Here is a 13,012-nt window from a genome sequence, read left to right as displayed (position 1 = left end):
GTCAGAACATTCAACAATTATTTAACAGGACAGAAAATGAGTGTAAAAACGATGCAGGCAGTTTCAAAGCTTCCAAAAAATCACTCTGCACCTGTCAAGACTAGTTAGAAAAAATTCTCTCCCTCCTTTTGTTTTCTTTAATCAGTATCCTCTGTGGTTGGCTGGTTAGCATTGGTTCACTCTTGATTGACCAACTCAATGTCCAACCAACTGTCAGCCCTGGGCATGGCAACACATAGAGCTGAACACTCCACAGTGTTGCCTACAGTAATGGCAAGGCCTCAATAGTGGTCTTGTTCTGTCTTTATCTTCCACATGACTGAGATATTGTCAGATATGCAAATAGCTATCTACATTCTCAACAATCATATCCATGTGCTACTGGGATAGGGCTTGGCGAACTGAGAGACCGAATGCTAACCATCATCAATAATACTGTACAAATGGCATCCTGGATATGTGAGCTCCTGGAATTCTTCCGCTAAGCAGACAGGCTTCCATGCTTCACATCAGGCTTGGAAAAAAGACATGTTGTGGAACATTTAACATTCGATTCTTCCAGACCTTGGATCTAGGCATTCTCTTATGGTTCAATCTTTCTTTAAAACATATGTGATTGAGATACTTCAAGCTGTGTGGTCATTGATGTTCTGAATTAAATCATTTTGTTCCATCTCATTCAGTTCTGCTCAAAGTTTCTCCTGAGTGTGTGCATTGCCCATCCTTGGAGGATCAATAAATGGGGTCAAGGACCTTTGATGTGAGTTCCAGCTTTAAATTGTAGCTGTGTTTCCTGTATCCCTGCGCTATGCATCCCAGTTAACATTGTTGATCATGTTGAATTGGTCCAGGGAGAGATGTTTGAGATCATTCACAGGTTCAGTTGTATCACATATTGTCTGTTCTATCACAGTGAGTATGGTTGGAATCACATGAATTGCCACTGTACTGAGGTCTATGCATACCCATAGTCTTGCCTTTGCTGAACTGTTGATATTGAGAATAATTGGCAAAACCAATATGAGCTTGCATTTTGGGATTATCGTGTGATTCTGACACTGTGTGAAATCGGTGATCAGTTAAAAGCTGTGAACTGGCCTTTCACAGGCTGTACCATGGAGTACCACTTGTTAAAGTGCATATCTTTCAGAATGTGTGGTGGTAATATGTTGTTGCGGCTCATGTAAATTTTAGCTTTCTGTGTTACTTTTCTGAAAGAGTCATATATGAGTTGAAAGGCTAACTCTCTCTGTGGATGCTGCCAGACCTGCATTCTTCAGCATTCTCTGTGCTTGTTTCAGATTCCCAGCATCCTCAGTAGTTTGCTTTTATTAGCTTTTAATGTGTTTTATCCTTCCTTATCAGGAGATATAATAGTAATGTTTGAAAATGTTTCTGATCACATTATACCATCGACAACTCAACAATAAGGAAAATAATTATCCAGAAATATATGATTCACAATTCATGGTTTCCCTTGCTTACCACAAATACTTATGTTATTTGTAGATTATTAAAGGCATGTGGATTAGAAATGTTGGTATTCTTCCTGAAATCTGGGTCAATTTGAACTTCTTGAGCCGTGCCAAATAGTGATGTGCAGACAGCGGCAATCACAGCTATGTCAGGTTAGTGGGAATATATGAGGCTCTCATTGAGCACTTCTCCAGTGGCACAATCTATAGCAACTATGAAACACAAGCTTCATTTCCTGAGGGAATTTCACCAACACTTAGCTGGAGACAGGAAACACAGCAGTAATTTAAAGTTGGAACTCACATCACACGTCACTACCACAGCCTCACACAAGAACTAATGTTGAGTAGGAAGGGAAAACAAGGAGAATTCCCCAGTGCCTGACTGGGTAAATAGAGTGGGGCAGGATCCATTCCCCACTCATGCTGTGTTAGCTATCAACAGCTGGACATTCGGCCAGAAAGGATCTACTGGGCTGGAGAGTAAACCAAATCAGCTGAGGACGGTTTCCTGCCTATCCTAATGATTTCTACTGAAAGAGTGCAGGTTAGAGTTAAGACAGCATTTGATGTCCCTCGTGGTAAAAATCACCTTCTTGGACAATCAGTGCCAGACGGTATCCGTGGATGTGTGCACCTTGCATCCTCACCAATAATCAGGACAGATGAGATGCTGAGACAAAGAAAAATACACAGATGACAGGGAAAAGGTCAGAGAGTTCTATGCCAGAACAGTGTCTCTGTCAGTTGCAAGATTTCTGAGGGAGAAATTGGTTAAATTAGCAGGAGTGGAGAACGGCTTACTTCTGTCTTCAGACACACAAACCTAACTGTGGAGCCAAGAGGATCTTGCACAGATTGAGATCTCTGCCTGATTTCCTGATGCTACACATAGTTTGTGTCGGCTGCCTGTCATGTATCTGAGCTGCCCTGTGCCTGTGGAGCCACAAGCCTTCAGCACACATGGCTTCGGTTACTGGGAGGCCTGCTTAGGGAGGAAATAGCATCGGCTCCTTGCTTTCTTGTTGCTCAGAGCATTCAGGCTCTTTAACAGCTCCCAAAAAAGACTGCACTTAACTTATTTTAAGAAAAAGAATAGCAAGTATTCCCGGATTGAGAAATTTACAGTGGCTGTTGCTTTGCCCAACACAGATCGAGCTTGTTTCACAGGTTTCAATTTTCAGATTATTGCCCATGCACCATTCTCAGATTCATGACTTGAGCTCCAAATGATACAGTGACCTCAGTTGTGACCTCTTTCACTGTAACCACCAGGAATGCTTTCAGATTAAATCTGCATCCAATCGAGAGAAGTTCCACCCTCTCATCGCCCAATAGATGGAGGTTACCTGGTTAATTACAGAGGCCGACAGATCGAGAAGGGTCAATTCCTGACTTGTAGTGAATTAATTGATCTCATGTTGGAATAGAAGTACAGTTTCAACAATTACCCTCAATGCTTCTGCTCTCCCTGGTCCCTGAACATTGACTGATGCCTGAATTGGACCTGCACTAAACCCTTAAAATTTCCACTTATCCTGATAGTAACTAACCAGGCTGACAGAAAGAATAGCCACTGGACTGAGATATAGGAGATTGGACTATGCCCAAAACTATCCCTCAGCAACAGTCATCACCTTTGGCGGAGAGATTCGGTAAAAGTTACAGTGCATGGGAAAGCAGCTGAAGGGTGGGATCGTGACTAGAATGCTCCTTAAGTTCGAGGGAAACCTCCATTCTACCAGACCAAAATGTAAATAGAAGAAATACTTTGATTATATAGTATTTAGCTTTCCAACTTCCATTTTATAACTGCCCAGTAGGTTACAACCTGACAGGAACAACCTCAGTCTGCCATCTACTGTTGAAAGAGTACATCATAGATCATTTGATAATTAAACTGAACTCTCTGAACATTCAATGCAGCTCTTAAATTTGTCATGAAAAAAGATTTTAAAATTTAGTTTTTACTTTTGGTCTAAAAATCAGTGGGATTTCAGCATTGGGCATAGAATTCATGTCAGTATCCAGTAATAAAAAAAGGTCAAGTTGCCACAGTCCCAGAGGACTGGAGGGGTCATTAGAGAGTGCGAGACAGTTGATGGTGGTTTAACCTGAGATTCACCACACTACAAGTGAGGGGCAAGCTAAAGGAAGTGGGATTTTCATGGGACACTCAGCCAGTATGGGAATTCAATTTGCATTGTTTGGCATCACTCTTGCAAACCAGATGTCCAGCCAGTACTCCCAGAAGATACAGAAAAGGTTCAAGGCAAATTAAAGCTCCTTCTATTTTGTACCCACTAATATTTCCAGGTCAAGTGCAACATGGATTATAATTGCAGAGTAATACTCACCCGACAATGTCGCAATCATTAACCTCAATCATAATAAAGGAAAGCACACCTACTCCATTATTCCTGTGATGCCCTGATTGGGTGGACTTTCTCAGACTGCTAAAATATGTTGTTGACTTTGGATCTGGGTTGAAACTGTAGCAGCTCACTTTCATCAGCACAGAAGGAAACCACTTGTTGCATCCAAATTAAATTCAAGCGGTTTCTAGAAATGGAAAGACAGGTTTATAACCCACTGCTCGTTAAGTGCAGCATTCTGTGGAGCTCACTGACGTTGGTGTTTGTTGCTCATGCCACTGTATCAGCGATGGACTTTCTATTGCTGAGCTATACAGTCTGATTCTGTGAGCACTGTAGCCACTCATCCCTACATTCTGCCGACACGCAGGGACAGAGTTCATGTGGCAGGCACCTCAATACCTGACATACTGAACACATTGATGCCTGGCGCACATTGGTCATAGTGTAGATGGAATGGGTCAGATTCCTAGCTCCGTGCGCAGGAAGAAACATGAAACAGGAAGGATATAGTGTGTCTCTGTGTGTGTGTATGGTAGAATGGCGGGGGGAGATCATAATCTGATGGAATTACTGATCATGTGCTGGAGGAATTTCAGATCTCCCCATGGCAGTTTTGAGTGCTCCGTGGTAAACTGGCTCCAAGTATAATGTTAGATACAGAACCTAGCATGTGGGACCACTTCCAGACTTCATTCTATGTACCACACTCTGAGACCTACAACAGCTCGCCTTGCTCTACTGACAGCTTCTCCTCCAGTGAGAATGTAAACCCACAACATAAACACAAACAACACTGTCAGAGTCACACACAAGCTGCACATTAGGCATTCTTCCTCATATTCCGCCTTGGGACCCTGTAACCACACGGAATAAATGTGGATTTCAACAGCTTCCTCATTTCCCTTTCCCCCACATTATCCCAGTCCCAAGCCTCCAACTCAGCTCCTCCTCCAGACCTGTCCATCACTTTCTGACCTATCACCTTCTCCCTCACCTTCACCCATCTATCGCTTTCTCAGCTACCTTCCCCCCAACACCACCCCCTCTCCCTTTTATCTCTCAGCCCCCAGCCCACAAGCCTCGTTCCTGATGAAGGGCTTATGCCTGAAACGTCGATTCTCCTGCTCCTAGGATGCTGCCTAACCTGCTGTGCTTTCTGAGCAAATCTCTCCACAAGCCAACCCTCTTGGTGCTGTGCAGGAATGGATTCATTCACTCCCATTTACTCATTGTATCTGGCCCTGAATTTGCTCTGGGCTCCTTCAAATGTGAGCACATCCAGACAGGCACATCCATTACTGTCCTGTCAGGGTAGCTGTCAGGGAAAAATGATTCTATATTCCGGTGCATGCACAGTGGGCTTGAAGGACCTCCATTGTTTTTTGCATTACCCATTTGATAAGTGTGCTCTCCTTCTTTGCATCTGCCGCACCTTTGTCTGTGGAAGATGTCCCACAATGAGCTTTCTAAGTAGTTCTGAAGGCAGATCCACACAGTAAAGATGAGCAGATACTGATACTGACAGATGATTAGAATAGATTACTTACAGTATGGAAACAGGCCTTTCAGCCCAACAAGTCCACACCAACCCGCCGAAGCGCAACCCACCCATACCCCTACATTTACTCCTATACCTAACACTACGGGCAAATTAGCATGGCCAATTCACCTGACCTGCACATTTTTTTTGGACTGTGGGAGGAAACCGGAGCACCCGGAGGAAACCCACGCAGACACGGGGAGAAAGTGCAAACTCCACACAGTCAGTCGCCTGAGGCGGGAATCGAACCAGAGTCTCTAGCGCTGTGAGGCAGCAGTGCTACCCACTGTGCCATCGTGCCGCCCATATGCGTGAATATCAAACAGAAATGAATCACAGCACTTTAACCAGTATACACTGTAGATTAGATTACATTACATTACAGTATGGAAACAGGTCCTTCAACCCAACAAGTCCATTCCGACCCGCCGAAGCGCAACCCACCCATACCCCTACATTTATCCCTATACCTAACACTACGGGCAATTTAGCATGGCCAATTCACCTGACCTGCACATCTTTCCCTTTGTGGCAGCTGGAGAGTTCAAATGTTCCCTTTTACTGATAAATATTCATTGGACAGGAGCTAAAATTGAGACACAAGCCGTAGGGAAGCAAGTGAGAGTCCATCATCATTTTGTTTTACTCAGTGTCTGCAGCTAAGTTTTGATAGCTTGAGGCAAACACCGAGAAGGCTCAAAGTCAATCTCTTTAAAACAGTCTGTATTTGGGGTTAGTTCAGAGTCAGAGTTCAGAATCACTCAGGAACAAAGCACTTTCCAGCACTCAAAAGTATTTTTCCATTTTTGTTTTAGCCCTGAATCCTGTGAAGGGAAGACAGTCAGACAGTTAATTCCAGTGGGACCAATCGATGTAGATCTGCCAAGGCCCTGCCCTGCTCTGTACTATTGCTTTCCCAGCTGTGGAATGCTAATGTTATTATTTCTGCTGGATTTCAGACCTCAGATCTCTACTCGGAATTTTATTATAGATAAACAACAGCACGAAAACTGCCTACTGCTTAGTTCAACAAGACCCAGTTTCTCACGTTGTCCCTTTCAACTGTATCTCAGTTGGAAACATGCTTACCTCTCAGTCAGAAGGTTCCCAGTTCAGTTCCTATCACAGGCGTTCAGCATAAAAATCAAGGCTAAAACTCCAGCCCAGTACTGAGGGAATGTTACACCATCACGGCTGCTGTCTTTCAGATGCAATGTACCCTCTCAGGCAGAGATAAATTTTCCTATAAAGAAGAGCAATATTATTTCTATATTTTTTGGCAATCAAATAAATTCTTTAATTAATATCACAGAGAGAAAAAAAAACAAGAAATTACCTGGTCATTATCACATAACAGTTTATAGAAATTTGCTGTGCACAAATTAGCAACGTTTTTTTAAAAAAGTACTAAATTCATTGTAAAGTGCTTTCAGACATCTCTTGGTCATGAGATATGAACTATAAACTGCAAGAAAATTCTTCCCCCTATCTTCGTAACCACTTCCAGGCCGACCATTCTTTCAGAAACTCGTTGCAGCTACTGGGAAAACCTGATGTCGAAACCAGAATGGGTTCAACTTGTCACTTGATCCAAAAGGTTCCTATTGAGCACCAACATCTCGGGCAGGATATGTATATATGAAAATACTGTAAATACATATCTTTCTCTTTGCAGTGGCTGGAGAGTTCAAATGTTCCCTGTTTCTTAAAGGCAACCATGGCTATTGGGATCCAATATGTGCCAGTCTGTAATAGTCCAGATGACACATTACCAAACCACTTACAGGACACATTAATGGTGTGCCTTGAGCTACACCAACAACTTTGATAGTAATACTGCTGTAAAGACGCTGTGTGCTCAGGGACATTCACACAACTCTTGGACTATGCCAGGCTGCAGCTCCAGGCTCTTCACTCACTCTGAACCGACCTGGATTCTCACAGCCTCCCTGCCTTTCACTGCCTTGCCTTTTTGTGCACTGCCTCCTCAGCCAGAGATAAAATGCTTCTACTACTTTTGTCTTGGCATGTCATTTAGTGCAGACACAAAGCCAAAGTTGATCCCGTGACTGTCAGCAGGTCTCAGTCCAGTCAAGGGGTTGAGTCTTTGACCAGGGTTCCAAACACATTAAGTCAAGGGCAGCCTCCCATTCCAGTCCAGACCTTGCTCGGGGCAGTTGCAGCAATTAATGCAGTGACTTTCGAAGTAGATAGTCACATTAGAAGTTCCAGAAGCTTCAGACCTAACACTTTCTGTTGGATCACAATGAACACTCAGAAGATTAAACTACAGCAAGAACTTGTATTTATATAGAACCTGACATGTCCTCTAACTCGAAAGAGCTTCCATTTTACTCAGAGAGCAAGTAGTCTGCCTACTGCCCGGTTAATGTTATCTCCAGCTCTGTACTCACAATGGCTAATGCTGCTGACTGTCAATGCCCAGGGTTTTTGTCCAATTGATCGTCAATTCAATTTTGAAGGATTTGCCACCAAGGCTTCAGTCACATTTTATAGACAGCCACCACTGCTAACCATGAAGCATATTTTATCTCCCGCAGGATATCTTTACCTGATGTTGCAATGGTTATGTCATACCTTCTATCATAAAAAAATTAGATGTGGGTCACATAGTGCTGAAAGATCCAAGAGACGATTATTGCAACTGATTAATATGTACCAATATGACATTTATAGGCTCATCAGTGTCTAGGCAAACATTAAACTACAGTTTCAAGAGTAGAATCTATGTGTCATGCTTCAAGTGGCCTGGGGTTAAGATGGAGTCTGAAATCTTTACTCCCTCAGGTCACATGCTCTGATACAGTGATGATCTCACGAGCATGTTTCTTAAAGGCATATTGACATATTGTGTCCTTTAAAGAGATACTGCTGTACTGACCACGAGATATAACGCTATTTCTGTTCAAGGGATGTTGGTGCCACTGGCTGGCCCAGCATTTATTGCCTGACACTACATCATAGAATCACAGAATCCCTACAGCATGAAATCAGGCCATTCAGACTATCGAGTCCACACTGAGCCTCCGAGAGCATCCCATCCTGTAACCCTACATTTCCCATGGCCAATTCACCTAACCTACACATCTTTGGACTGTGGGAAGAAACCAGAGCACACGGAGGAAACCCACGCAGACACGGAGAGGATGTGCAAACTCTACGCAGTCACCCAAAGGTGGAATCGAACCCTGGTCCATGGTGCTGTGTGCCAGCAGTGTTAACCACTGAGCCACTATGCTACTATTGGGAAGGTAATGGTGAGCTGCCTCCTTGAACTGCTGCAGTCTGTACGCTGTAAGTAGACTCACAATGCTGCTAGGGAGTGAGTTCCCGGATTTTGACACAGTGACAATGAAGAATCAGTGATATATTTCCAAGTCAGAATGGTAAGTGGTTTGGAGAGGAAATTGTAAATGGTGGTATCTACTGCCTCTGTCCTTCTAGACAGAAGTGGTTATGCGTTTGGAAGGCACTGTCTAAGGATCTTAGGTAAATTTGCAGTGTATCTTGTAGATAGTACACACTGCTGCTACTGAGTGTTGCTGGTGGAGGGAGTGGATATTTGTGTCAGTCAAGTGGACTGGATGGTGTCAAGCTTCTTGAGTGCTGTCGGAGCTGCCCCCGTGCAGTCAAGTAGGGAGTATTCCATCACATTCCTGAATGCAGCCTTGCTGTCAAGGGCTGTTACTCTTACCGCACCTCTGGAAATCAGCTCTTCTGTCCATGTTGGAACCAAGACTGTAACGAGGTCAGGAACTGAATGGCCCTGGTGGAACCCAAATGGGCCATCACTGAGCAGATGCTGCTTGATAGCACTGTTGATGATACCTTCATTCACTTTACCGATGATCGAGAATAGACTGATGGCACGGTAATTGGCTGGTTTGGATTTGTTCTGCTTTCTCTGTATAGGACATACCTGGGCAATTTACACCATTGTCGTGTAGATGCCAGTGTTGTAACTGTACTGGAACAGCTTGGCTAGGGCTTCAGCAAGTTCTGGAGCATACGCCTTTAGTACCGATGCTAGACTGTTGTCAGGGCCCTTGGCCTTTATAGAAAGCAGTACCTTCATTCTGAGGAGGTGGTGATATAATGGTATTGTCACTGGCCTCTGGGGAATAAAAACCAGAAGAAAAAAGCAACAAGGTAAAAGAATGATGAGAATCTGAGAATAAAATCTCTCCCAGGTTGCAGATATTATTGAAGGCTAGGAACGTGTGGATTTAAGCAATAACCCGATAGGAAAACCCTTAATTGTGGGGAGATCATTGTCCAATCTCACTTTGACTTTAGAGCCTCACTCTCCAAGTCTTCCTCCTGGTCTTATTATATGACAAAGCTTCAGAGTCCAGGGATTTCTCTCAAGGGAGACTCTGGGACGATAGTGTCAGTCAAGGGTAAGATGTGATTAAAAATGAGCTATGTAACCGAGGAACCAGAGCCTTGAAAACAATACTTGACTCCTCCCACAAGCTCTCATCTACAGTGTGACCTGTTTGTGTGCATTTGAATCACAGGATTGTTACACCACCTAATACAATATAAAAGATGTGTCACGCTCTGTGTTTGGATTCCGGTTTATAAATGATTGCGGTAAACACCGGGAATACAACCCAGTCAACAAAGATTTGACCTCGCCAATGACCAAATAGACGGAATGTAGGACATATTCTGAGTGTTCACATTGAGTGCTATGAGGCACAGAGCTAACTGTCTTTCAAGCATTCCCAACAGGTCATGTGTATCACTGTATTTCGTTCGGTATGCTTTCCTTTATTGGTCAGAATATTGAGTACAGGAGTTGGGAGGTCATGCTGCGGCTGCACAGGACGTTGTTTCGGCCACTTTGGAATATTGCGTGCAATTCTGGTCTCCTGCAAATTGGAAGGATGTTGTGAAACTTGAAACGGTTCAGAAAAGATTTACAAGGAGGTTGCCAGGGTTGGAGGATTTGAGCTATAGGGAGAGACTGAACAGGTTGGGGCTGTTTTCCCTGGAGTGTAGGAGGCTGAGGGGTGACCTTATAGAGGTTTATAAATCATGAGGGGCATGGATAGGATAAATAAACAAAGTCTTTTTCCTGGGGTGGGGGAGTCCAGAACTAGAGGGCATAGGTTTAGGGTGAGAGGAGAAAGATATAAAAGGGACCTAAAGGGCAACGTTTTCCCGCAGAGGGTGGTACGTGTATGGAATGAGCTTCCGGAGGATGTGGTGGAGGCTGATACAATTACAGCATTTAAAAGGTACCTGGATGGGTACTGAATAGGAAGGGTTTGGAGGGATATGGGCTGGGTGCTGGCAGGTGGGACTAGATTGGATTGAGATATCTCGTCGGTATGGAATAGTTGGACTGAAGGGTCTGTTTCCGTGCTGCACATCTCTATGACTCTATGACTCAGTAATTAGGCAAGTGTGTGAACACAACTTTATCATTGATACATCACCAAAAACAGAAAATCTTTGCAATAATCCAACCTGGTCCGGAATCCTGGGTGGTCTACGAATGGCAGCAGCAGGAAGACTTTGTCCGCAGGGAGAGGAATTGAACTTGTGGATTGGACGATTTTCATTACAGGGGTCTGGATTAGAGTGATGCTGGAAAAGCACAGCAGGTCAGGCCGCATCCGAGGAGCAGAGTGGAGAGTTCTGTAGGCTCCCAGCCTCCATTCCTGATGAAGGGCTTTTGCCCGAAATGTCGATTTTCCTGCTCCTGGGATACTGCCTGACCTGCTGTACTTTTCCAACACCACTCTAATCCAGACTCTGGTTTCTAGTAACTGCAGTCCTCACTTTTGCCTAGTTGATTTTCATTACGAGCAGTTTTGAAGGAGCCATGTTGTTGCTCCTGAAGATATTTCCCTCATGGTTAAACTGGTATTGACTGTGAAAGCTCCATCTAGTGGTTATGCACAGTGGTTGCAAGTCGTGCACTGGAATTTTCCACAGTGGAAATATGTTGATGTGTTCTTTAGTGCAACCACAAAGACACCCTGCTTGTCTCTAGGATGTGTCCTGTGTTGAGGGGGTCACCTTTAGGAATGACACACCAAGTTGATGTCAATCCAATACCTACAGCCAGGTGACTGCGTGGCAAATACACTGTACATCTATTCAACCAACTAGCCACGTCAGAAAAGAGGTGGGGTCTCGTCCTCAGTTTAGCCAAGAGAAAACACACTGTTAGTCAAGGAGTCCTAGTGCTATCAAACATTGGCACAGCACCTTAGCAGGTCTGGCAACTTCTGTGGACAGAAATGGAATTAACAGTTCTTCTGAAGAAATTCATAAACATGCATTCACATGGAAACACTGGTATAGACAGGTGCTCACATACACGTATTCACAGAGCCATTCAAACATACATACATAGATATACAAATATACACAATTACACTCACATACAAACTAACTCTCCCAGAGATATGCAAAAAGACAGACAAACATGCAAACACACACATGCACGTACGCATTCAGACACATGCGCACAATTGCACAGTCACACATGTACATTGGATAGACATACACACAAATGTACGTGTGGATGTAAATACATGTACAGACATACATTCAAACAGCAAGCTTGCTCTTGCCTGAGAATTTACAAAGATATATTTAAAGTGAGATTTTTTTTTTGTCATTTCACCCATGATCAAACAGAAAAGCTTTTCTTCTTTCAACTTCCAGTCTTATACAGCAATGAAAGAAGCATTGACAAAAGGGACAGTGATCCTTACTGTTATAATAATCTGATAGAAGGATCCCCCGATAATCACTCACCTCCACAAAAACATATCATGATCAAGGGTGTCTCAGAGAGGGGACAGAATGTTCTCAAGGGGGAAAGGGGCCAGCAGGAGGTCAATGTACCCATCAGAACCAATGACATAGGAAGGGAAAAGGATGAGATTCTGAAGGTAGATTACAGAGGATTAGGCATATATTTAAAAAGGAGGTCCTCGAGAGTAGTAATGTCTGGATTACTTCAGGTGGTATGAGCTAGTGAGGGGAGGAATAGGAGGATGGAGCAGATGAATGCATGTCTGAGGAGCTGGTGTATGGGAGAAGGATTCACATTTTTGGATCATTGGAAGCCCTTTTGAGGTAGAAGTGACTTGTACAAGAAGGATGGATTGCACCTAAATTGGAAGGGGATTATTATACTGGCAGGGAGATTTGCTAGAGCTGTTCGGGAGGATTTAAACTTGAAAGTTGGGGGGTTGGTGGGGGGGGGAGGGGGCAGTGTGGAGGGGTGAGCGGTGGGACCCCGGGAGATAGTGGGGAAAGATTTCAATCTGAGACTGGTACAGTTGAGAACAAAGGCGAATCAAACAGTCAGGGAAGGCTGGAACAAAGCAGAGAACAAGGTAGATGATAGATATGGAAATGTGTTGCTGGAAAAGCGCAGCAGGTCAGGCAGCATCTAGGGAACAGGAGAATCGACGTTTCGGGCATTAGCCCTTCTTCAGGAATGAGGAAAGTTGGTCCAGCAGGCTAAGATAAAAGATATTCCCTATCTTTTATCTTAGCCTGCTGGACCAACTTTCCTCATTCCTGAAGAAGGGCTAATGCCCGAAACGTCGATTCTCCTGTTCCCT

This window comes from Chiloscyllium plagiosum, chromosome 25 (genome assembly GCF_004010195.1).
Source record: "Chiloscyllium plagiosum isolate BGI_BamShark_2017 chromosome 25, ASM401019v2, whole genome shotgun sequence".
Taxonomy (NCBI): Eukaryota; Metazoa; Chordata; class Chondrichthyes; order Orectolobiformes; family Hemiscylliidae; genus Chiloscyllium; species Chiloscyllium plagiosum.
The sequence above is the reverse complement of the archived record's forward strand: the minus strand, read 5'-3'. Positions refer to the sequence as shown.